Source organism: Oryx dammah, unplaced genomic scaffold (assembly GCF_014754425.2).
Source record: "Oryx dammah isolate SB20612 unplaced genomic scaffold, SCBI_Odam_1.1 HiC_scaffold_5, whole genome shotgun sequence".
NCBI classification, from domain to species: Eukaryota; Metazoa; Chordata; class Mammalia; order Artiodactyla; family Bovidae; genus Oryx; species Oryx dammah.
The window spans coordinates 907,275-932,700 of NW_024070189.1; the positions used below are offsets into that span (position 1 = coordinate 907,275).

General features: G+C 42.0%; 1 pseudogene; it reads right to left on the reverse strand.

Moving 5' to 3' along the window:
• The window catches only part of LOC120863286, a 106,387-nt pseudogene extending 89,629 nt beyond the window's left edge, over positions 1–16,758 (reverse strand).
• Between the last annotated feature and the right edge of the window lie 8,668 nt (positions 16,759–25,426).

Below are 25,426 nucleotides of genomic sequence, written 5' to 3' on the forward strand. Positions count from 1 at the left end.
TCCAAACTGCATGAGATATCCTACCTCAGATGATATAAACTTGAAGGTGAATGAACAATGATGTAACTCAGCTATAAACATTCACAAGTGCTGTATAAATAAGAGAAAATCTCCATCCCCACATAACAGCTTATACTCTGTACACACACATGAATTCTTGCTCGATTAAAAATGGATATAGATTCCAGAATGTCAAACTGCATCCATGCCCATATGTTTGTATACAGCAGACTTCTTGCCTCAAATGCCTCCCTCACTGTCATCGTCTTGCTCATATTTATCCTTCAAACCTAGCCACATCACTTCTTCCTGAAGGCCTTCTGGGGGTGACAGAATAGTTCAGGCACTTCTAGTTTTTCTCTGCAGATACTGCCTGGTCTATGTTATGTGTTATTTTTCTCTGAAATAAGTAAGAAGGAAAAAGAAATGTGTATGTCAGTATGAACATTTGTGAAGTTTGTGATAAGGTAATGAATTTAAAAATAAGTAGCTTTGGTTTCCTCTGAGTTGGTGCTAGTCCATTTATTTAAGGAAAAAGGCCATAGTACTTTTTTATGTACAAGGAATTCTCCTGGAAGCTTTATGTCTATTAATAGCTTTATGTCTATTTAATCATTATAACAATCCTGTGATTAATACTATTATGCCTGTAACTACATTGTTAAGAACTGTTATCATCATCCTGATTTTACAGATGAGAGATTTTAAACACAGTAGGCTTATGCACCATGTTCAAGATGAATCTGGGTGGCAGATTGCAAACCTGGGCAACAGACCTCCTCAGAACTGTACCTGAAAAGCTTGATAAAGGCTTAGAATTTCTGTTGTGGAATTCTAAGAGGAAAGTGATGAAAGCCTCAGAAAAAGACCTTGACGCTGGGAAAGATTAAGGGCAAAAGGAGATGGGGATGGCAGAGAATGAGATAGATGGCATCACCGACTCAAAGGACAGGAACCTGAGCAAACTCCAGGAGACAGAGGGGGACAGAGGATCCGGGCGTGGTGCAGGCCAGGAGGTCGCCAAGAGTCGGGCGCAAGTTAGCGATGGAACAGCAGCACAAACGACGTGGCTGAGACCAGAAGCAGTAACAGGTTTCCTTAGGCTTTTTGAAGTTTTTGGTTCCCTATGTATAGTATCAAGGGATGTGCACGTCTGGAGATGAATAAACAGTTCGGGATTCATATGTGGGGTGGGAAAAATGAGAGTGAAGAAGATGGCATGAGGTGGTTCGGTAAGGGCGTGAGCAAGGCTGAGTGAGCACGCAATGGGACTGACTGTAGCTAGGAAGTTTAACACAGTGGACTGAACACACTTGTTTATCTCTATTCCTTCCAGGAACCACTGAAATAAATAAAATATGACCCTACGAGGATCAAAAGGAGGAGGCACGGTGGAAAAAGATGTCAAGAATTTGGGAAGATGAAACATGAGTGTAGAATTGAGATAGTAGAACCAGCTGAGGCCAAACTTAAATCTCAAGAAGGAGGTGAGAGACAAGAGGCACACCCAGTCTCACTGCCGGATCCCCATGTCGGGAAGACAGGGCGTCACTAAGGAGCTCTGACATAGCTTTGGGTGATAGCGTTATCGGCGTTTTCAGTTTCTATGATGATCAGTCATTACTGTCCTTAAAGGAGAAAGAAAATTTCCAGAACAAGATTTCAAATGTGGGATGGCTCTAGACGATGGCAAAATTCAGGCAGTAATAATGAGAGCAGGTTGTGGAACGGGACAGAGTGCCTTCAGTTCAGTTCAGTCGCTCAGTCGTGTCCAACTCTTTGTGACCCCATGAACCGCAGCACACCAGGCCTCCCTGTCCATCACCAGTTCCCAGAGTTTACCCAAACTCATGTCCACTGAGTTGGTGATGCCATCCAACCATCTTATCCTCTGGCGCCCCCTTCTCCTCCTATCTTCAATCTTTCCCAGCATCAGGGTCTTTTCCAATGAGTCAGTTCTTTGTATCAGATGGCCAAAGTACTGGAGTTTCAGCTTCAACATTAGTCCTACCAATGAATACCCAGGACTGATCTCCTTTAGGATGGACTGGCTGGATCTCTTCTCCAACACCACAGTTCAAAAGCATCAATTCTTTGGTGCTTGGCTTTCTTTATAGTCCAACTCTCACATCCATACATGACCACTGGAAAAACCATAGCCTTGACTAGACAGACTTTGTTGGCAAAGTAATGTCTCTGCTTTTTAATATGCTGTGTAGGTTGGTCATAACTTTTCTCCCAAGGAGCAAGTGTCTTTTAATTTCATGGATTTAGTTACCATCTGCAGTGATTTTGGAGCCCAGAAAAATAAAGTCTGCCACTGTTTCCACTGTTTCCCCATCTATCTGCCATGAAGTGATGGGACCAGATGCCATGATCTTAGTCTTCTGAATGTTGAGTTTTAAGCCAACTTTTTTACTCTCCTCTTTCACTTTCATCAAGAGGCTCTTTAGCTCCTCTTCACTTTCTGCCATAAGGGTGGTGTCATCTGCACATCTGAGGTTATTGACATTTCTCCCGGCAATCTTGATTCCAGCTTGTGTTTCTTCCAGTCCAGCGTTTCTCATGATGTACTCTGCATAGAAGTTAAATAAGCAGGATGACAATATACAGCCTTGACATACTCCTTTTCCTATTTGGAACCAGTCTGTTGTTCCATGTCCAGTTCTAACTGTTGCTTCCTGACCTGCCTACAGATTTCTCAAGAGGCAGGTCAGGTGTGCCTTAAACTTGAATAATTCAGGAAATGTAGCACATTATTAACATGTACATTAAAAGTGATTAAGACAATGGTAGAACTGCGAGCTTGTAAGTCTGGGAGACAGAGCGTGGGAAGGAGATTGATAGCTGATGGAGGGCTGTGAACTGGGGAAAGCACAGACCCAGAAACCATCACTTGTATTATTTCTGAAGTTGTCCCTGTTTTGGATAATGAAATATTTACTATTTAACAAAAGGAGCAAATACCATTCCTAAACAATGTAAAGACCTGGGCTGCAAAGCTGTCTTCTTGGTATTTTTTGCAAGTCCTGAGGAGGTCTCCCCACACAAACTCCAGACAAGCACCCATGTATTTGTAAGCATTTACATAAGTGAAGGGAAGAAAATGCAATATCTGGCTTCCCGTGCACACCTCAGGCTTGCTCCAGCACTCGCCTTTCCAAGGAAGGCATTCTAGTGTTACAGTTTCACCCCTGTGTTTCATCACGCTGGGTTATCCTCATCAAGAGACATGAATGCAGACAGGAAGTGAACAGTAAATTCCTGAGTATGCCAAGGGAGCCAGGCGCTCTCATATAAGAAGCGACATTAAAAAACACGTTTTCACTTGGCAGTACATCTGCAAACTTGCATCACCTCTGAACACTTCAAGAAACACACACCTCGTAAGCCCGAGTTTCAAGGACACCACTAGCTCGCTTCACTCACAGCTTACTCAGTTTTTTCCATGTTCTCAGTCTTTCCACAGATACCTTCACAACTCCCACTTTCACCAAAGGGCACCTCCTTATCAGATCTCTCATGCCTCACTCCCCTTTTCATTTAAGGGCTTGTAGCACAAGCCATCTTCTATGTGTATAACTGACATTTTAATCTAGTTTAGTTAGCAAGAATATATTGCAATACACTGTTTCCAGTGCCACGCTATACACTGAGAGGCTTATCAGAATTTTATTAATGCAGACAATGGTAAACAAGAAGATGGAGAAGCAAAGAGAAATAGAAGTATTTAGAAGTAAAATGAATATCATCCTGCTTCTATTAGGGAATAATTGACTAATCAGTCATTGATTAGTACGTTTGCTGTTTATGAAAGCTACTAAATAAGAAGGCGTATGCGTGCTAAGTCATTTCAGTCATGTACCATTCTTTAGGACCCCATGGACTTCAGCCTGCCAGGCCTCTCTGTCCACGCAATTCTCCAGGCAAGAATGCTGGAGGCGGTTGCCATTTCCTTCTCCAGGGGGTCTTCCCGACCCAGGGATCGAAGCCACGACTCTTATGTCTCCTGCATTGACAAGCGAGTTCTTTACTACTAGCGCCGCCTGGGAAGCTGAAAACAAATGACACTAACTCCATGCACTTTAGCAAATACCTGTAGTTTCTTCATTCTGACCTGTTTCCATTCATACATCTACATCTACTTCGACCTCAGAATGTGCCTTTATTTAGGTTATGAAATACACATGTGTTCAGATGCTTCTAATTGAATTAGTGGTGGACTCCAGCTTTAAAGTGGCTTTCCTCAAGTTAGTGATGATGACTTATGTAATGTTGGTCTCCACTTCATCTACTGACCATGACTATGATAATGACTCAAATCAAACTTTTACAGTCAATATTGAAATTTCAATAACATTGGTAATGCTAAATATCATTTTTCTAAAATTCATGTAATGCCTTGTTAAAAGATGCTATGAGGATGTTTGCAAACTTTACAACTGGGTAAAGTTATGGAAATTGTTGACTTTTTTTTAGCAGATGTTTGTCTTTAAGCTAGGTGGGACAGACCTATAACTTGTGTCTTATGAATCAATGAGCATCACAGTATCTATAAAACAGCAGAATATTCCATGGATCTAATCAGATTGTGTGTGCCTTCCCTCTGCTACCTTCTGCCTTTTTAAAAGATATCTCTGTCTCATTTCTCTCAGTGTATAACTTCATGACATCTCAAGAGCTGCTGCTGCTAAGTCGCTTCAGTCGTGTCCGACCCTGTGCTACCCCATAGAGAGCGGCCCACCAGGCTCTGCCGTCCCTGGGGTTCTCCAGGCAAGAACACTGGAGTAGGTTGCCATTTCCTTCTCCAATGCAGGAAAGTGCAAAGTGAAAGTGAAGTCTCTCAGTCATGTCCAACTCTTCGCAACTCCATGAACTGTAGCCTACCAGGCTCCTACATCCACGGGATTTTTCCAGGCAAGAGTAGCAGAGTGGGTTGCCATTTCCTTCTCCATCTCAACAGTTAGAATCTTATTAACAAAATATTTGATAAATAACTTTCATTTTAGCTCTGAGGATGTGTGTTTTTTATTTTTATTTTTTTAAGAATAAAGCAAAACCCTAGAAGAGATAATAAGGAAAACTAAAGCAAATGTGTATACTGTGAGAAAGTAGAGAGACAATTCCATTTAAGGAGGTACTAAGGGAATGAGTTGGTGGAAGCAGCAGCAACAGGACTGCAGTGAGGAGGATCTGGAGGGGAATAGTGAAAGTTCAGTTTCTATTGTTGGCTCAAGCAATGAGGCGACGTCAGTCAAGGGGCACTTGGAAAGCACGATGGTCAGCTTTTCTTGGGAACTGCATTTTACTCTTTGGTTATCCAGCTAAGTCAGGAATGCACACACAAACTTGTGACAAGTGTTCAAAGTGTTCAAAGTTGTTGGGAAACTCAGCTGTTTCCCAACATTAGGAAAAAGTCTTGTTCAGTTCAGACATTTTGGGAACTAGTAATCCCTTGCCAGTATTGCCACTATTTTTTTCTGCCACTGTGATTGACGCTTATCAGGGGCTCAAAATAGTTCGTAAGAGCTTTATACAGACAGATTAGGGAGACATGTGGGAAACAGAGTAATCTTATCTTGGTAGAAGGCAAGAAGGCACTGTCTTCTTGATTATTTATTGAGGTTACTTTTTAGCTACTTCTAGTTTTGAATCAAAAATTGAAACAATACCACATCATGCCTTTGATTCACCTATCTATTTATACTATTTCTTTATGCTTTAAGTACCCTGTAGGTTCATCATTTCCCCCTTTTTACCATCATCTTTCGCTACAGAAAATGGGTCTGCATTCTTTTACATAGGGAGATTGGTATATTTTTGAACTTCTTATTTGGAAATAATTTAAGGCTCAATAGAAGCTGTAAAAATAGTATAGTCTTATGCACCTTTCACCCAGCTTTCCCACATGGTGACTTCTTATACAATAGAATTTAGTACAATATCAAAAGAAAGAAATTAATATTGGTACATTCCTGTTAAACCAGATTACAGACTTTATTCAGTTTTTACTGCTTTTTAAAATTTCGATTTTTATGTGCTTGTGGGTATGAAAGTGAAAGTGAAGTCGCTCAGTTGTGTCCAGCTCTTTGCGACCCCATAAACTGTAGCCTACCAGGCTCCTCAGTCCATGGAATTTTCCAGGCAGGAGTCCTGGAGTGGGTTGCCATTTCTTTCTTCAGGGAATCTTCCCAACCCAGGGATCGAAGCCAGGTCTCCCGCACTGCAGGCAGACGCTTTACCATCTGAGCCACCACAGGATTCCACAGGCTGCTTGTGGGTATAGTTCTGTGCAATTTTACTACATGTATAACTCATGCAACCACCCAAACAATCAAGATATATAGCTGTTCTCTCACTACAAAGAGCTCCTTCTTAGCACCTCTTTGTGTTCTCACCTGCCTCCACCCACTCCCAGTTCCTGTTCCTGAGCAACCACTACGGTGTTCTCCATCTCTGTGATGTGGACTAGTGTGCTGAGCATTTTTCACGTGTCTATTTGCCATCCATATTATTCCTGTGATGAAATATCCATTCATGTATTTTACCCATTTTATAACAGAGTTGTTTAGTTTTGTTATCTTCATTCTACTCTTGAGTTTTGAGGGTTATTTATCTAGTCTAGGTATACAAAAATATGTTGAATATGGGGTTTGCAAATATTTCCTCCCAGATGTGCAGTTTATCTTTTCATCCTCTTAAAAAGCTAGAGCAAAAATTTTTGAGTATGATTATTTTTTATATGGATCATGCATTTGATTTCATGTCTAAGAAGTCTTTGCCCTCAGTCCCAGAGATGGTCTTCTGCTTTTTTTTTTTTTTAATCAAAAAGTTTCATAGTTTTGCTTTACATTTAAATCCATAGCACACTTGGGATTAATGTTCACACATAGTATGACGTCTAAGTCGACTTCCATATCCTTGTCTATGATGTCCGGTCGTCTCAGTTCTATTTACTGGAAGACAGGTCCTTCCTTCACTGAACTGCTTTTGAACCTTCATCAAATAAATCTATTGTTTCATTGAAAATCTTTTTTTTATATTTCCAGTTTTGAACCTCTGTTTTTAGTTCTATACTTGTTTAGAATTTCTGTGTCTTCGTAAGAAATTTCACATTTGTCATGATTTTCTTTTCTATCTCTGGTAATTCTTTATGTTTTGAAGCCTTCTTTGTCTGATATTGATAACACCATATCAACTGACTTAATCTTCTGTTTACATGATATATCTTATTTATCCTTTTGCTTTTCATGTTTGTGTCATTAAAGTATATGGATTGTAGAAACATAAGCTTAGCTATTAATATTCTTATATCCAGTCTGTCGATCTCTGTCTTTTTATTGGTGTGATTAACCCATTTAAACTTAACATATATATTGTTGTTTTTGGATTTACCATATTGCTATTTATTTTCTGTTATTTCATCTTCTTTTTGTTCTCTTTTTCCTACTTACAAACCATTTTATTTTTTCTAGTGATATTCACTATATCTGTTTGTACATTTTTTTAAAAATAATTGTTCTATGAATTCCAGTATCCATTACTATCTTATCACAGTCTGCTTAGACTTGATATGATACTAAAAAAAAAAAAAAACTTATCATAGAAAAAATGCATTAATCCCCCCATTCTGTGTTCTCTTTTCATTTATTTTACTTTTATGTATGTAAATCCCACAATATAATATTATACTTTATTTAATAATCACTTGTGTTTCAAAAACAGCCACCTGTTGCTCCTGAGGTTAAGTCTGTGGTGAGTACAGTTGAGAGATGAGAGCCTTTCCCCACTGAGCTTTGATTTGCAGAATGGGACTCTACTGTGGACACAGCCTGCTGAGAACATTGGGATCTGATTATCCTTTCGGCTCATGCAGTGGAGGTTACATACCAGAAGAGACCAGCCAAAATGGTGAGCTTCCCCCACCAACACCAGACACAGCTTCTCGCATGAGAGTGTCATTCAGAAAGAAGCTCACCATTGTCCCCCCTCTCCCAGCTCCAGATCCAAGGCTCAGAAATTTTCCTGAGTGGAGAAGCACGTCATAAAACAGATAACTCCTAGTATCTTCCCTGCAAAACTGACTTCATTTGCAACAGAGCATGGAGAGGTTCAAGCTAAAAGGAAGAACAGTAAAGGTCATGATGAAAGGCAATGGGAAAGAGATTCCAAATACAGAGCAGACTGTAGGTTGACTAGTGCTGGGGGGACAGCCAGGGAACAAGACGCCTTCTACTAGCCTGTTTAAACTTTATCCCAGTTATATCTTTATACACTGTGTGTTTCCAAACATAGGCTTGTAATCACAATTTTATGAGTTTGTCTTTTAAATCATGTAGAGAATTTTTTAAAGTGTTACAAACCAGATGGCTTTTAAATTTATCTACATACTTACCTTTACCAGTGTTCTTCGTTTCTTCATGTGACTTTGAATTGTCTAGTGTTTTTTCATTTCAAGACTTAAAACTTCCTTCAGCATTTCTTGTAAAGTCTGGTCTAAAAGCAAAGAACACTCAACTTAAAAAATCTGGGGATGTCTTAATTTCTTTGCCACTTTTGAAGGATAGTTTTGCCAAATATAGAATGCTTGCTTAACAGCTTTTCATAAAAACTATTTTAAGCATGTCATTTCACTGCCTGTTAGCCTCCATGGTTTCTGATGAGAAGCTGGGTGTTAATTTCATTAAGAATTGCTTATACATGATCAGTCACTTCTCTCTGCTTTCAACATGTTCTGTTTGCCTTTCATTTGATTTAAATGTCTTCGTGTTGATCTCTGCATTTATCATACTTGGAGTTTGTTGAGATTTTTTTTGTATATGTAGATTCCTATGTTTCCTCAAATTTGGGATGTTTTCAGCCAGTGTTTCTTCCAGTGCTAAGTCACTTCAGTTGTGTCCAACTCTTGCCCCGTGAACTGCCCACCAGGTTCCTCTGTCCTCGAATACCGGAGCGGGTCACCATGCCCTCCTCTAGGCGACCCTCCTGATCCAGAAATTGGACCCATGTCTCTTATGTCTCCTGCACTGGCAGGCAGGCTCTTTACCATCGAGCACCAGGGAAGTCTTATTCCTTCATATATATATAGATCTATGGCAGGCAGGTCCACAAAGCATATGTTGATTTGCTTAACGGTGTCCTGCAAGTCCCTCAGATCCTGTTCACTTTTCTTCATTCTTTGTCTTTCTGGTCCTAAGACTGGATAATTTCAGTTGTCTTATTTTCAAGTTCACAAACCTACTATTGAATCCCTTGGAAATTTTTAAATTTTATTTTGGTTACGGTATGTTTATCTTGAGTTTTATTTGGTCCCTTTGTAAGATTTCTATTTATTGGTATTCTCATTTCACTCACATATCACTTTGAAGATTTCCCTTAGTTCTTTGTCTGCGGTTTTCTTCATCACTTGGCATATATGTAACGCAGTTGATTTAACTCTTATCTAGTAAGTCTAATGTTGGGTTTCCTCAGGGCAGCTCGATCAACTTCCATTTTCTTCTGAAAGGGTCACACTTTACTGCTTCTTTGTATGTCTTGTGAGTTTCTTTTTTTCTTTAAAATTGGGCATTTTGAATATTAGCATGTGATACTGTTGAAAATCAAATTCTCTCTCTACCCCAGGGTTCTCTGCTATTAGTCATGGAAGGCTGCAGCCACCCAGTTGTCTGGTGACATTTCCAAACTGCTTTTGCACAGACTATATTCGGTGTTGTGTTTGGACACTAGAGTTTGCTCATTATTTCGGCTGTCAGTCAGTAACCTGGCAGATTTCTTTATTGGAACCAGGATGATGATGACAAACACTACTGCCTCAGTCTCTGCAGCTCTGAGTTTGATGACTGCTTCCTCGCCACGCCAGGCTGCGTCCCCTCTGCCCCAGCCTCTGTCCACGAGCAGAGAACATAGCCCAGAGCATACAGGCCTGTCAGAGCAGTGAGCCTGTGGTCCTCTCGGGTCTGTTCTGATCATGTGTCTGGTTCTGGGTCCTGCTCCTACCTCAGGAGATGAGCTGGCTCTTCTGAATATTGGCCTTTGCTTCTGCCCAGCATTCTTTCCCAAGATATTCATAAAGCTCACCCTCTTACTTCCTCCTGATCTCTGCTCATTCATCTCTTCAGAGACAACGTCCTTATTACAGACGGCCCCATCTGGTCAATCTTTATTACTTTGCCTTGCTTTGCATTTCGTGATAGCACTTATCACTTTTTAACATATAACCATTCATTATTGCTTTCTTCATCCACTTTAATGTAAAGCCTATAAGAGCAAATGCTTTTGCTTTTCATGGCTGTATTACCAGTGTCTAGAATAGTACCCAACATGTGAGGATCCCTCAGTAAATGAAACAAAAACGTCAAATGAATTTAATTGAATTTAATTAAATGAAAAAATTAATAGAAAAAGCATCACTAATTAATGGATACTTTTAATTTCTCTCAAGTATCCACATAACTTATTTATTCTTGCTGAGACAAGATAGAAAAAAGAGAACTAAGAATTTTTAAGAAAAGGATATTCTTGAAAATTGAACTTGAATATTAGAAAATTTGTAAAATAGATAACTTGAATTGCTGCATATTTTCTGTTTTTTATTTTCAGGCACTTCTCTTATTTTTAATACGATTAATTGTTCAAAGTACAACAAAATTACTTCATGTTTAAATTTTTGTAGGAATTTTTCCTGCAACATAATATACATGGGCACTTATTTGATCACATTACACGTCAGGAAGAAAATTGTTACATTAAAATTTGGTCATAACCACATATCTCTCATATGTTTTACATTTCTTTCAGTTCAGTTCAGTCACTCAGTCGTGTTCGACTCTTGGCGACCCCATGAATCGCAGCATGCCAGGCCTCCCTGTCCATCACCATCTCCCAGAGTTCACTCAGACTCACGTCCATCGAGTCCGTGATGCCATCCAGCCATCTCATCCTCTGTCGTCCCCTTCTCCTCCTGCCCCCAATCCCTCCCAACATCAGAGTCTTTTCCAATGAGTCAACTCTTCGCATGAGGTGGCCAAAGTACTGGAGTTTCAGCTTTAGCATCAGTCCTTCCAAAGAAATCCCAGGGCTGATCTCCTTTAGGATGGACTGGTTGGATCTCCTTGCAGTCCAAGGGACTCTCAAGAGTCTTCTCCAACACCACAGTTCAAAAGCATCAGTTCTTCGGCACTCAGCTTTATTCACAGTCCAATTCTCACATCCCTACATGACCACTGGAAAAACCATAGCCTTGGTCAGACGGACCTTTGTTTGCTAAGTAAAAGCTGTTTAGTGTCAGCTAAATCACTTATACCCTTTCTATTTTATATGCTATGTAAGCTCATAAAGTATTATTTGATGTATATACCTTTCTATTTTTACAAATGTGAACTAATCTTCACAACATTTCTTTGTGGAGAGCAGCTATCATTAACTCCTTTTATAATATAAGGTTTATAAAAGAATACTAAAAGGGCCAAGGTAACTGTGGGGGAACTTGGTTTTCGTTGGTGTCCTTTTGCCCATGAGCATAATTACCATTTATTTCTGGAAAAAAATGATAACGTATGAAATGTAAAAATATATTCATAGGGAAAATAGGAGCACACACTTGAAGTAAAACTGTCCTAGGAATTCTGGGTACCTGATTATGTGGCTGCTATTGAGGAAAAGATGAGCAAGTGAGATTCAGACCTTTCACCAGTCCCTTAGTTTTCCACTCAGTTAGTTTTCTAATCAGTTGAGCCATTTTTAGTTACAGAAACTAAATACAAATTGTTTTAGAAACTTAATTCAAATTGCCTTAATTCAAACATGTGTTAGAAACTTAATTCAAACTTAATTTAATGCAAATGATAAAGAAGTAATTTATTGAATGGCATTTAAAAAACATGAGCAGCTTTAGGTCAGTCGGGTTAAATTCGGGAACTCAGGTATCATTTTCAGGATTTTCTCTCTCTTTACGTCTCTCTATCTCTGTCTCGTCTCACACGTACACACTTTTTCACATGTACCTCATCTCCCCGTAGTTGCCAATAGTAGCTAAAGATTACATAATCTTGTATCTTTCACAAGGCCATCAGAAAAGCGATTTATCTTTTTTCATACATAGATTCATACGTAGATAACATTCCTGGATTTTTGCTGTTTGTCTCAGCATAGAATCTCTGCAGCATAGAACATAGTGGGTAACCAACCAACCCCTTGAATGAAGGAGACAGTGGATATCATCCATCTTTACCTCAACCACATGCACTGAAGGGAAGGAAGGGAAACAGCCTCCGAAAACCACCAGAAGAGGGAGACGTGTGCAGCGAAATCTCCACCAGGCTTGTGTCCCCCAGGCCCTGAGGGTCAGGGTGGTGTCCTCGAGCAGCCGCAACTCCAGAGGGGGAATCCCAACTCACACAGGGTGCTGAGTGGACTGTGGAGGATTACAGAGAGCACAGCGCTGCGGTCTGTAATCCAGGGATTTTACCTTCCTACTTTTGAACTTGTCCTTCAAAAAGTGCAGCCTCACTCTGAAACTGTCCCGAGCGCCCTGGATGGTGCTGTGAGCTGCCCTAGAAATGGTGCTGAAAGCGGGCACCAGGTTCCGAGAGACAGACGGGGGTGGTGGTGCCCCCAAGACAGGAGGAGCTGTGCCTCCCGGGAGGTCCGAGGGCAGGTCCGCCTGCCAGTGGGCTGGTCAGAGACAAGCTCTGCAGGCAGGGGCAGTGGTGGGAGCCTGTGCCAGGCGACCTGCCAGGGACAATCCCCAGAGCTGCGGCTCGGAAGCCACTTTGGGAGCAGAAGGAAAAAGCCTTTGCCCCCTTCCTTCCTACTACTACTACTACTAAGTCACTTCAGTTGTGTCCGGCTCTGTGCAACCTCATAGACAGCAGCCCACTGGGCTTCCTTCCTACCCCCAGTCTAAACTGGGGTTTAGTTTTTAAATCCTTTACTCAGGGGGCAAAACCCACCACCACAACAGAGCCTTTCTTGGCAGCTGGAGAGTCTGGTTCACAGGTGGTCTACAGGCAGCCTGCTGTGTACCCCCTAGGGAATTAATACCTGCTTTCGGATAATAAGATACAAGATGCCAGTAACTGATCTCAGAACTGCTGAGCGTTCTCTTGCAGAGTTGAGTTTCTTAAAGTTCTCCTTCATCTCTTATTTCGCCATCTTTATTATACCATTATGGGGCTTCCCTGGTGGCTCCGTGGTAAAGATTTGTCTGCAATGTAGGAGCCCCAGGAGATGCAGCTTCTATCCCTGGGTCAGGAAGACCCCCTGGAGGAGGGCATGGCAACCTACTCCAGTATTCTTGCCATGAAAATCCCATGGACAGAGGATCCTGGCTGGCCATAGTCGATGAAGTCACAGAGTCGGACATGACTGAAGCAACTGAGCGTGCATGCTGGCTGGCACTATACCATTATAAGTAAATGCAAGGGTCTGGCATAGGCTAAGACCATTGTTATTTTTAAATACCATGTATTTTACTGATCTCTAATTGATATATAGATACAGATCTCAGAATACAATTTCTATGTATTGCACTCCACAAGAATCAAATTCATTCCTTTAATCACTCACTCAGTTACTATTTATGTATCCCCTTTCTGCAAAAGGTGAAATAAAAAGAAAAATTTTAACTTGTATTTCTGATCTGCTTGCCATCTAGTGGAGGAAAGAAGTATGTAAATAAATGTTTAGAAAGCAATTATAACAGGAATAGTTGCTAAACATTATCTGGAGAAGTCCAAGAGAAAAAGCTGCCTTTGCCAGAAGGATTTGAGTAAAGCTTTACTGAAGATTTTATGTGATTTAAATGAAGAGAAAGTGTGAGTCACTCAGTCGTGTCCGACTCGTTGTGACCTCCTGGACCGCAGCATGACAGGCCTCCCTGTCCATCGCCAACTCCCGGAGTTTACTCAAATTCTTGTCCACTGAGTTCGTGATGCCATCCAGCCATCTCATCCTCTGTCGTCTACTTCTCAGATGAGTCAGTTGTTTGCATCATTTGACCAAACTATTGAGTTTCAGCTTCAGCATCAGTCCTTCCAATGAATATTCAGGACTGATTTCCTTTAGGATGGACTGGTTGGATCTCCTTGCAGTCCAAGGAACTCTCAGGAGTCTTCTCCAGCACCACAGTTCAAAAGCATCAATTCTTCGGCGCTCAGCCTTCTTCACAGTACAGTTCTCACATCCATAAATGACCACAGGAAAAACCATAGCCTTGACTAGACGGACCTTTGTTGGCAAAGTAATGTCTCTGCTAGATCCAGTGCAATCCTTATCAAGATACTAACGGTATTTTTCACAGAGCTAGAACAAATAATTTCACAATTTGTATGGAAATACGAAAAACCTCGAATAGCCAAAGCAATCTTGCCAAAGAAAAATGGAACTGGAGGAATCAACCTGCCTGACTTCAGGCTCTACTACAAAGCCACAGTCATCAAGACAGTATGGTACTGGCACAAAGACAGAAATATAGACCAATGGAACAAAACAGAAAGCCCAGACATAAATCCACGCACCCACGGTAACAACTTTTCTTCCCAGGAGTAAGCGTCTTTTAATTTCATGGCTGCAGTCACCATCTGCAGTTATTTTGGAGAAAAAAACAATAAAGTCTGTCACTGTTTTCATTATTTCCCCATCTATTTGCCATGAAGTGATGGACCAGATGCCATGAACTTAGTTTTCTGAATGCTGAGCTTTAAGACAACTTTTTCACTCTCCTCTTTCAGTTTCATCAAGAGGTTCTTTAGTTCTTCTTCACTTTCTGCCATAAGGGTGGTGTCATCTGCATATCTCAGGTTATTGATATTTCTTCCAGCAATCTTGATTCTGACTTGTGCTTCATCGAGCCCGGCATTTCTCATGATGTACTCTGCATATAAGTTAAATAACCAGGGTGACAATATACAGCCTTGACGTACTTCTTTCCCAATTTGGAACCAGTCTGTTGTTCCATGTCCGGTTGTAACTGTTAGTTCCTGACCTGCATACGCATTTCTCAGGAGGCAGGTCAGGTGGTCTGGTATTCCCATATCTTGAAGGATTTTCCAGTTTATTGTGATCCACACAGTCAAACGCTTTGGGGTAGTCAATAGAGCAGAAGCAGATGTCTTTCTGGAACTCTCTTGCTTTTTCGATGATCCACCAGCTGGCAATTTGATCTCTGGTTCCTCTGCCTTTTCTAAATCCAGCTTGAACATCTGGAAGTTCACAGTTCACGTACTGTTGAAGCCTGGCTTGGAGAATTTTGAGCATTACTTTACTAGCATGTGAGATGAGTACAATTGTTTGAGCATTCTTTGGCATTGCCTTTCTTTGGGATTGGAAAGAAAACTGACCTTTTCCAGTCCTGTGGCCACTGCTGAATTTGCTGGCATATTGAGTGCAACACTTTCACAGCATCATCTTCTAGGATTTAAAATAGCTCAACTGGAATTCCATCACTTCCACTAGCTTTGTTCATAGTGATGCTTCCTAAGGCCCACTTGACTTCATATTCCAGGATGTCTGGTTCTAGGTGAGTGATCACACCATCATCATTATCTGGGTCGTGAAGATCTTTTTTTGTATGGTTTTTTTGTATATGGTAATCACGTTTCAAAGTGAAATATGAAATCATATTTCAAAGCATCACCTAGGAAATTATGGTTGTGTATTTTACAAATTAAATGAAGAAATAAGGCTACTGTGTCTTGAAAGTGTGCAAGTTAAATGCCAGATGAATGTTTTGGAAAATATATTTAATGGATTAGAAAAATATTTCAAAAGCTTGATATGTGCTTCATAAATGTGTCGTTTTCTCCCACAGTTTGATACGATCTATCCCTAGATAATGTGAATTAAAATTAGCAGATTATGGCTTAGTGTTTGTTTACTTCTGTAGCCTCTCATCCTTCTCACTCACCATTATTTTCCTTGCTTTATTCCCCAGAACATTATGGCAAGCAGGAGAAGCAAGGTTCCATTGCCTGATTGTTATCATTTAAGAAATCGTTACTAAGTAAATAACGTTTTCAGCTCATTTGCTGAAAGTTATTATGTCATAGGTATTATAGTATGTAAGGTACAGACATTACATTATTCATCCTCCTTGCACGCTCCCCTGGGGGTGCAGCGGTAAAGAATCCGCTTGTGAACGCAGGAGATGCAGGGAAGGCGAGTTCAGTCCCTGGGTCAGGAAGACCCCCCGGAGCAGGAAGTGACGCCGACTCCAGCGTCCTTCCTGGGAAACCCCGCGGACAAAGAAGCCTGGAGGGCTACAGCGACCGAGTCAGACAGGACTTGGAGGCTCACCAGCAGCGACAGCAGCAGTGCGGTGAGGAAGGTGGCAGTTTGACCCAGTTTTAGTAAAGAGGCTGATGCTCGTCAGCTCTAACGAAGGACCACACGGCTGGGGCGGGGGGCGTCCCCACCCTAGCCAGGCTAATCTCAGGTGCTTTAGACACGGCAAGTCGGGGAACTGGAAGTGGTGGAGCAACCTGCCCTGAGAGTACGTGCGTGGCCTTTCTGTTCTGCTCGCGGTGGAGCCCCCAGACTCGGCCCCCACACGGAAAAGGCCGCAGAGAGCCCGGGACCCGCGCGGGCCGAGCGCCGCAGTCCCGCAGCCCCGACGGGCCGAGCGCCGCGCACCCCCGACGGGCCGCCCGGCCGAGCGCAGCCCGGCCGGCGCAGGGCCAGGTGGCTGCGGGACTGCGGGGCCTTTCGCGGCGGCTGAGCCGGACGGCTCCGTTCCCAGAGGCCCGAGGCCGAAGGCGTCATCTCAAAGAACTTCTGACTGGAGAGGGTCACAGACGCGGAGTGTTCGTCCTAAATAAACTGAAACCCCCACAACAACACAGCATATTAGTTTTGCGGTGACTGTTTTAATACTCTCTTAGCGTAAGAAGCATAAGCTTGTTCTCCCAAACGTTTTCCCAGTTCATAAGATCCTTCAGTTTCACGATGTTTCCATGCTTATTGTCCCCGAACATCTAAAGACGTGACTAAAACCAATGCCACGCAAAAATAGTTTAGTGAATCACAAATCAACATAGATCACAGACAACCAAATACTCACCCATCCTTCCACAGATCGAGTGTATTCCTCAGTATGGAAGCCGGGGCATCTTGGTTGTTTGTAAGCCTTTTTCAATAGCTTATTCATTTCTTCTAAGTGATCTGTATATATGAGACCTAAATGACCCTTCTAAAACACGAAAGAAACTGTGAAAACATAATTTCACCTCACTCCTAAGAACCTCGATTAACATGCAGTAAGATTGAACGCCCTACGAACTCACTCAATGCGGAATCTTGTAAAAGCCCCAGACTCTTGAAAGATCAGGTTTGTGGTTACCAGTGAGAAGTGGACTATTTCCTGCCGTGTCAGTAAACAGAGGCTAGCACAGTCACGTGAGCCCCGGGGAAACTCAGGCTGTGAGAACACAGGATCCCGGCCTCAGACAGGCGAGCAGCATCTCAAAGGAGTGGTTTCGGCGAGCCGGGGTCCTGCGTGTTCCCACGCAAAGAAATGTGCTAAATTCCTTCACGTGGGATATCTGAATTTCTTTCATTCACAATAACCTTTTGATGTTCAGACTACCCGTCCTTTGTTGCAAAACTTCCCCGTGACCTGCCTCCTGCCCTGGCCCCCGCAGAGCAGTTCTCTGGGGTTACCTGGGATGCTGCCCCCGGGCTTTAAGTCCTGAAATTCCCACTGAATAACACATAACTCTCAGCTTTTAGGTTGTGACTATTTTCTGAGTGCACACTAGCGATGGGGAGTGGAGGAAGGGAGCCCTGCCTGCGAGTGATAAAATGTACAACCTCCTCCTTTACGAGCAGCAGGGGTGTAACGCAGGACACGGTGACTGTCGACTGCTGTAGGGTCGACTTCAGAGTTCAGAGAGTAGGTGCTAAGAGCTTTAATCACAAGGAAAATACATTTTTCTTCCTTTTTATATCTACAAGAAATGATGGAAGCTAACTAAACATATTCTGGTAATTATTTCACAATATGTAATACATTGTGTTATACACTTTAAACTTAAAAGTGCTATATATAAATTATATCTCAAGAGCGGTGGGAAAAAATTAAATGCAGTTTTTAATCAAGTCTCTGAGACATAAAGAGTTGACGGAAGATCTGCCAATTAGGTACTGGGCTATACATAATACGACAGTTTATCTGGTTTAATAAGATACATGATAAAAATAAGCATAGCACAAGTGATGTAACAGCTGGTAGCTCTCATTACCCCTCCAACTCTTATATTGGGTGTTGCAACCTAAAGCTAAACTCTTGAACATTCCCCTCCTCCCTAATTTAGTTGGGCACCCACCAGCTGTTGGATAGGAACAGTAAACAGAGGCAGCGGAGTCTGGTGAGAAGAGCTCTGGGAGGAGAGCTATGAGAGGTGGAGGTCCAGGTCAGGTCTGCTGACTTGTTGTACAACACTGGACAGACAGCCGGCCTCTCTGTACCTCAGTCCAGTCAGTTCAGTCGCTCAGTTGTGTCCGACTCTTTGCAACCTCATGAATCACAGCACGCCAGGTCTCCCTGTCCATCACCAACTCCCGGAGTCCTCCCAAACCCATGTCCATTGAGTTGTGATTGCATCCAACTATCTCATTCTCTATCAACCCTTTCTCCTCTGCCCTCAATCTTTCCCAGCAGCAGAGTCTTTTCCAATGAGTCAGCTCTTCACATCAGATGGCCAAAGTATTGGAGTTTCAGCTTTAACATCAGTCCTTCCAATGAACACCCAGGACTGATCTCCTTTAGGATGGACTGGTTGGATCTCCTTGCAGTTCAAGGGACTCAAGAGTCTTCTCCAACACCACAGTGCAAAAGCATCAATTCTTCGGTGCTCAGCTTTCTTTATAGTCCAACTCTCACATCCACACATGACCACAGGAATGGAAAAACCACAGCCTTGACAAGACAGACCTACCAGTTTCCAAATCTGTAAAGGAGAACTGTTGACCCTGACATCTCTGCTTCTAACAAGGGTGAGATTGAAGCTTGGTGCTTAATGTGAAAAGACACTGTAGTTATAAGATACTAGCTTTTTTCTTTTTTTGATTGGCCATAAATAACTTCATTTTATCCTTCTTTCTTGATCAGTGCAGACTCCCCATCAAGGTACTGCAAAATCACTGACTAAAGGTATAAGTTAGTTATTGCTATGTAACAAACCATCACAAAGCTTAGCAGTTGGAAAAAACCACCCCCATTATTATCTCACATGATTTTTGAGTGTCGGGCACTAGGGAGCGGGTTACCTGGCGGTTCTGGCTCAGGATGTCTTGGGAAGCCACAGGCTGGCTCGCAGACAGGGCTGCGTGCATGAATGACAGTGTTTGGCCAGAGGTGAAGGATCTGGTTCTCGATTCTCTCACATGGTCATTAGTAGGCCCTGGATCTTCTGCAGCTGCCGACCAGGTAACACAGTTTCTCAGTATAAAGTCCTTTCCCTCCATGGCCTTAGGGTCAGGCAGCTGGCTTCCCCCAGCTGGAGCGGGAGAGACTTATCTCATTAGCGTAAGATCCTCCAAGGCAATCCATGTTGCAAATGGCAAAATCCCACTCTTTTCTTATGGCTCAGTATTTTGCTGTGTATATTTTCAAAGCTTCTCTATCCGTTCATCTGTTGATGGGCACTTGGGTTGTTTCCAGCTGTCAGTAATGCTGCTGTCGACATTGATGTGCATGTATATTTTTGAATTATTGTTTTCATTTTCTTCAGATATATACCCAGGAGTAAAATTTCCGAGTCATACATAGTTCTATTTTCAGATTTTTGAAAAACTGTATATGGTTTTCCACAGTGGCTGCATCAGCAGGCATTCCCACCAGTAGTGCACAAACTTCCCTTTTTCCTAAGTCCTCCCCAACATTTGTTATTTGTATTCTTTTTGATAACAGCCATTCTGACAGGTGTGAGGTGATATTTCACTGTGGTTTTAATTTGCGTTTCCCCAATAATTAGTCATGTTGAGCCTTTTTTCATGTACCTGTTGGCCATCTGTATGTCTTCTTTGAAAAAATGTCTATTCAATTCTTCTGTCCTTTTTTAATTAAGCAATTTGTACTTTTGATGCTGAGTTATACTAGCTGTATGCATATTCTGGATATTAACACTGCATTGATTAGATCAGTAGCAAGTATCTTCTCCTATTCAGGGTTGTCTTTTCATTTCGTTGGTGGTTTCTTTGGCTGTGCAAAAGCTTTTAAAGTCTAATTAGACCTGAATGTGATTCTGACATATTTCCTTACCAAAAACGTCTGATTATTCTTAGTCTGTTCCAACAGCTTAAACCCTGACAATGAAACTAATGTTATCTTTGGGAGAAACATCTTAATAAAAGTTTGTATCCACTGGCATGGTATTTTTTTGTCATCTCTCATTAGGGCATGTTTATGACAGGTCATAGATTTGTAACAGAAACATCTTAATAAAAGTATGTATCCACTGGCATGGTATTTTTTTGTCATCTCTCATTAGGGCATGTTTATGACAGGTCATAGATTTGTAACAGAACGTATCTCTGATTAAATACTTTCTTCTCATTTCTCTGAAAATGGAATAACCCATACAGAACCTTGTTTTGTTTATACAATTATATACATTGTTCATTACTTCCCAGCTCTGTTGGGCCTTATCTCACGTTCTAAATGGCAGGGCAGTCAAGAGGAAATTGATATTTCTATTTGATACAAGTTTGTATGTTCTGTGTTTATATGAAATGAAACAAAGTTTTCATTTTAAGAGTTGACAGAAGCCTGGGGTAAGAACTATCTTTGGGGAAAATATCCTCATAAGTCACTTATACATCAAAGAAGATTATTGTATAGATAGATATATGGTATAGATATCATTGATATATATAGATATATGAATATTGGTATGTAATTTATATGATATGTTGAATTCAGGAATTCTCTGTTGGAATTGTCTCTTTTTTAAAAATTGAAGTGCGGTTGATTTACAATGTGTAAGTTTCTGGTGTACAGCAAAGTGATTAATTATAGGTTATTTCAAGATATTGAATATAGTTCCCTGTGCTATATAGTAGGATCTTGCTGTTTGTTTTAAACATAGTAGTTTATATCTGGAGAAGGCAATGGCACCCCACTCCAGTACTCTTGCCTGGAAAATCCCATGGACGGAGGAGCCTGGTGGGCTGCAGCCCATGGGGTCACGAAGAGTCGGACACGACTGAGCAACTTCACTTTCCCTTTTCACTTTCATGCATTAGAGAAGGAAATGACGACCCACTCCAGTGTTCTTGCCTGGAGAATCCCAGGGACGGCAGAGCCTAGTAGGCTGCCCTCTATGGGGTCGCACAGAGTCGGACACGACTAAAGCAACTTAGCAGCAGCAGTCGGAGAAGGCAATGGCACCCCACTGCAGTACTCTTGCCTGGAAAATCCCATGGGCGGAGGAGCCTGGTGGGCTGCAGTCCATGGGGTCACAAAGAGTCGGACACAACTGAGCGACTTCCCTTTCACTTTCATGCACTGGAGAAGGAAATGGCAACCCACTCCAGGGTTCTTGCCTGGAGAATCCCAGGGACAGGGGAGCCTGATGGGCTGCCGTCTATGGGGTCGCACAGAGTTGGACACGACTGAAATGACTTAGCAGCAGCAGCAGCAGTTTATATCTGCTAATCCCAAATGCCTAACTTATCTCTCCCCACCCCCTTTCTCCTTTGGTAACCCTGTTTGTTTTCTATGTCTGTGAGTCTGCTTCTATTTTGTAAAGAGGTTCATTTGTATCATATTTTAGATTCCATATGCTATCATATGACATTTGTCTTTTTGTGTGACTTATTTCGCTTAGCAGGATAATCTCTAGGTCTATCCATGTTGATGCAAATGGCATTATTTCATTCTCTTTTCTGGCTGAGTAACATTCCATCATATATATGTACCATAGCTTCTTTATCCATTCGTGTGTCGATGCCCATTTAGGTTGCTTTCATATCTTAACTTGGAGAAGGCGATGGCACCCCACTCCAGTCCTCTTGCCTGGAAAATCCCGTGGATGGAGAAGCCTGGTGGGCTGCAGTCCATGGGGTCACAAAAAGTCGGACATGACTGAGCGACGTCACTTTCACTTTGCACTTTCATGCATTGGAGAAGAAAATGGCAACCCACTGCAGTGTTCTTGCCTGGAGAATCCTAGGGACAGGGGAGCCTGGTGGGCTGCCTCTATGGGGTCGCACAGAGTCAGACACGACTGAAGCGACTTAGCAGCAGCAGCAGCATATCTTGACTATTGTTAATAGTACTGAAATGAAATTGGGTTGTATGTGTCTTTTTGAATTATAGTTTTCTCCAGATATATGCCTAGGAGTGGAATTGTAGGTAACGCTTTTATTTCTAGTTTTTTAAGTGACCTCCATACTATTTTCCACAGTGGCTGTACCAATTTACATTCCCACTAACAGCGTAAGGGGGCTTCCCAGGTAGCTCAGCTGGTAAAGAACCCACCTGTGATGCAGGAGACCCTGGATTCCTGGGTCAGGGAGATGCTCTGGAGAAGGGGCAGGCCCCCCACTCCAGTATTCCTGGGCTTCCCTGGTGGCTCCATCGGTAAAGAATCCGCCTGCAGTGTGGGAGCCCTGGGTTTGATCTCTGCGTTGGGAAGATCCCCCTGGGGGAGGGCCTGGCAACCCACTCCAGTATTCTTGCTTGGAGAATTCCATGGACAGAGGAGCCTGGCGGGCTACAGTCCACGGGGTCGCAAAGAGTCAGACATGACGGAGCAATTAAGCACACAACAGTGTAAGAGGGCTCCCTTCTGTTGGACTTCTTTATAAAACACTTTATAGATAATTCTTGAGAAACTTAACAGATATTTCTTTCAGCAGAAGCTGGCTATAGATAAAGAAATAAAGATTGAGTTGATTATTTCCTTCCCTCTAATCATTAATGAGAACCAGTTAATGCCCTTCAATTTCCTAATTTCCAGGGAGATGCTTGAGAAGCAGTGAAAATATCAAGACTGTTTCCATGTGAGTCTCTCCGGAGGAGGCAGGATAGGAAGTTGGCTCAGTACCTAGAGGCACCCACAGCCAGCCTTGAGCTCTTTGTGAAACAGCTGAAGAGGCGTATCTCAAATCGTCGTAACAGCAAGCAGTTTCTCTCTTTCTACTTCTGCATGTTCATTCTCCTTCCCTTTCACAACTGAGCTGTTATAATAATATATGTGAAAATCACAGCAGATGGAGTACTGTATCATTCTCTTTCTCTTTCTTTACAGCTGTATAGAGGTCGTAAAGACATGCCATAGTTTACTCAAGCACATTCCTTGGTAGAAGCATTTGGTGACTTTTAATATAATTATCAACAAGCAATCATGAATATATATGTTTTCATTTTGTGACAGAAGTATCTTTGCAGGAAATTACTAGATATGGGAAATTACTAGATATGGGAAATTACTAGATATTACTCCTTCCACTTTAGAAAGTGGAGTCTAGTTCCATGACCAGGGATTGAACTTGAGCCCCTTGCATTGGGAGTGCAGAGTCTTAGCCACTGAACCACCGGGGAAGTCTTGTGATCCCTGTTTGTAGATTTTTTAAAGATGGCCATTCTGGCCAGTGTGAAGTCAGCTCAGTTCAGTCTCTCAGTTGTGTCTGACTCTTTATGACCCCATGGACTGCAGCATACCAGGCTTCCCTGTCCATCACCATCTCCTGGAGCTTGCTCATACTTATGTCCATTGAGTCGGTGATGCCATCCAACCATCTCATATTCTGTCGTCCTCTTCTCCTCCTGCCTTAAATCTTTCCCAGCATCAGGGTCTTTTCCAATGAGTCAGTTCTTTGCATCAGGTGGCCAAAGTATTGGAGTTTCAACATCAGTCCTTCCAATGAATATTCAGGGCTGATCTCCTTCAGGAAGGACTGGTTGGATCTCCTTGCAGTCCAAGGGACTCTCAAGAGTCTTCTCCAACACCACAATCCAAAGCATCAACTCGTCAGCGCTCAGCTTTCTTTATAGTCCAACTCTCACATCCATACATGATCACTGGAAAAACCATAGCTTTGACTATATGGACCTTTGTCAGCAAAGTAATGTCTTTTTTTAATATGCTGTCTAGGTTGGTCAAAGCTTTTCTTCCAAGGAGCAAGCATCTTTTAATTTCGTGGCTGCAGTCTCCATCTGCAGTGATTTTGGAGCCGAAAAAATAAAGTCTGACACTGTTTCCACTGTTTCCCCATCTATTTGCCATGAAGTGATGGGACCAGAGGCCATGATCTTAGTTTTTTGAATGTTGAGCTTTAAAGTAGCTTTTTCACTCTCCTCTTTCAGTTTCATCAAGCTCTTTAGTTCCTGTTCAGTTTCTGCCATAAGGGTGGTGTCTCTGAAGTAGTAGTGTGTGTGAAGTAGTGTGAGGTAGTACTTCATTGCACTTTTGATTTGCATTTCTCTGATACTTACCGATGTTGAGCATCTTTTCATATGCCTCTTGGCCATTGTATTTCTTCTTTGGAGAAATGTCTGTTTAGGTCTTTTGCTCTTTTTTTTTATTGGATTGTTTGTTTTGCTGATGTTAAGCTCCATGAGCTGTTTGTATATTTTGGAGATTAATCCTTTACCTGTTGCTGCATTTGCAAATATTTTCTCTCATTTTGAGGGTTGTGTTTTCATCTTGTTTATGATTTCCGTTACTGTGAGAAAGCTTTCAAGGTTTAATTTGGTTCCACTTTTTAATTTTTGTTTTTTTAATTTTCATTATTCTAGTAGGTGGGTCAAAGAAGATCTTGCTGTGGTTTATGTTAACGAGTGATTTTCCTATATATTCTTCCAAGAGTTTGATAGTATCTGGTGTTACATTTAGGCCTTTAATCCATTTTGACTTGATTGCTGTGTGTGGTGTTAGACGTGTTCTAATTTCATTCTTTTACGTGCAGCTGTCCACATGTAGGACAATGGTGCTGTCCATCTCCCAGGACCACTTACTGAAGAGGCTTTCTTTTCTCCATTGTATATTCTTGCCTCCTTTGTCATAGATTAGGTGACCACAGGTGCAAGGGTTTATCTCTGGCCCTTCTATCTTACACCATTCATCTATATTTCTGTCTTTGAACCAGTTCAGTCAGTCAGTCACCTCAGTCACTCAGTCATGTCTGACTCTTTGCAACCCCATGGACTATAGCACGCCAGGCTTCCCTGTCCATCACCAACTCCTGAGGCTTACCCAAACTCATGTCCATTGAGTCAGTGAGACCATCCAACCATCTGAACTTCTGTCATCCCCTTCTTCTCCCACCTTCAATGTTTCCCAGCATCAGGGTCTTTTCCAGTGAGTCAGTTGTTCACATCAGGTGGCCAAAGTATTGGAGTTTCAGCTTCAGCATCAGTTCTTCCAATGAACACCCAGGGCTGATCTCCTTTGGATGGACTGGTTGGATCTGTTTGCAGTCCAAG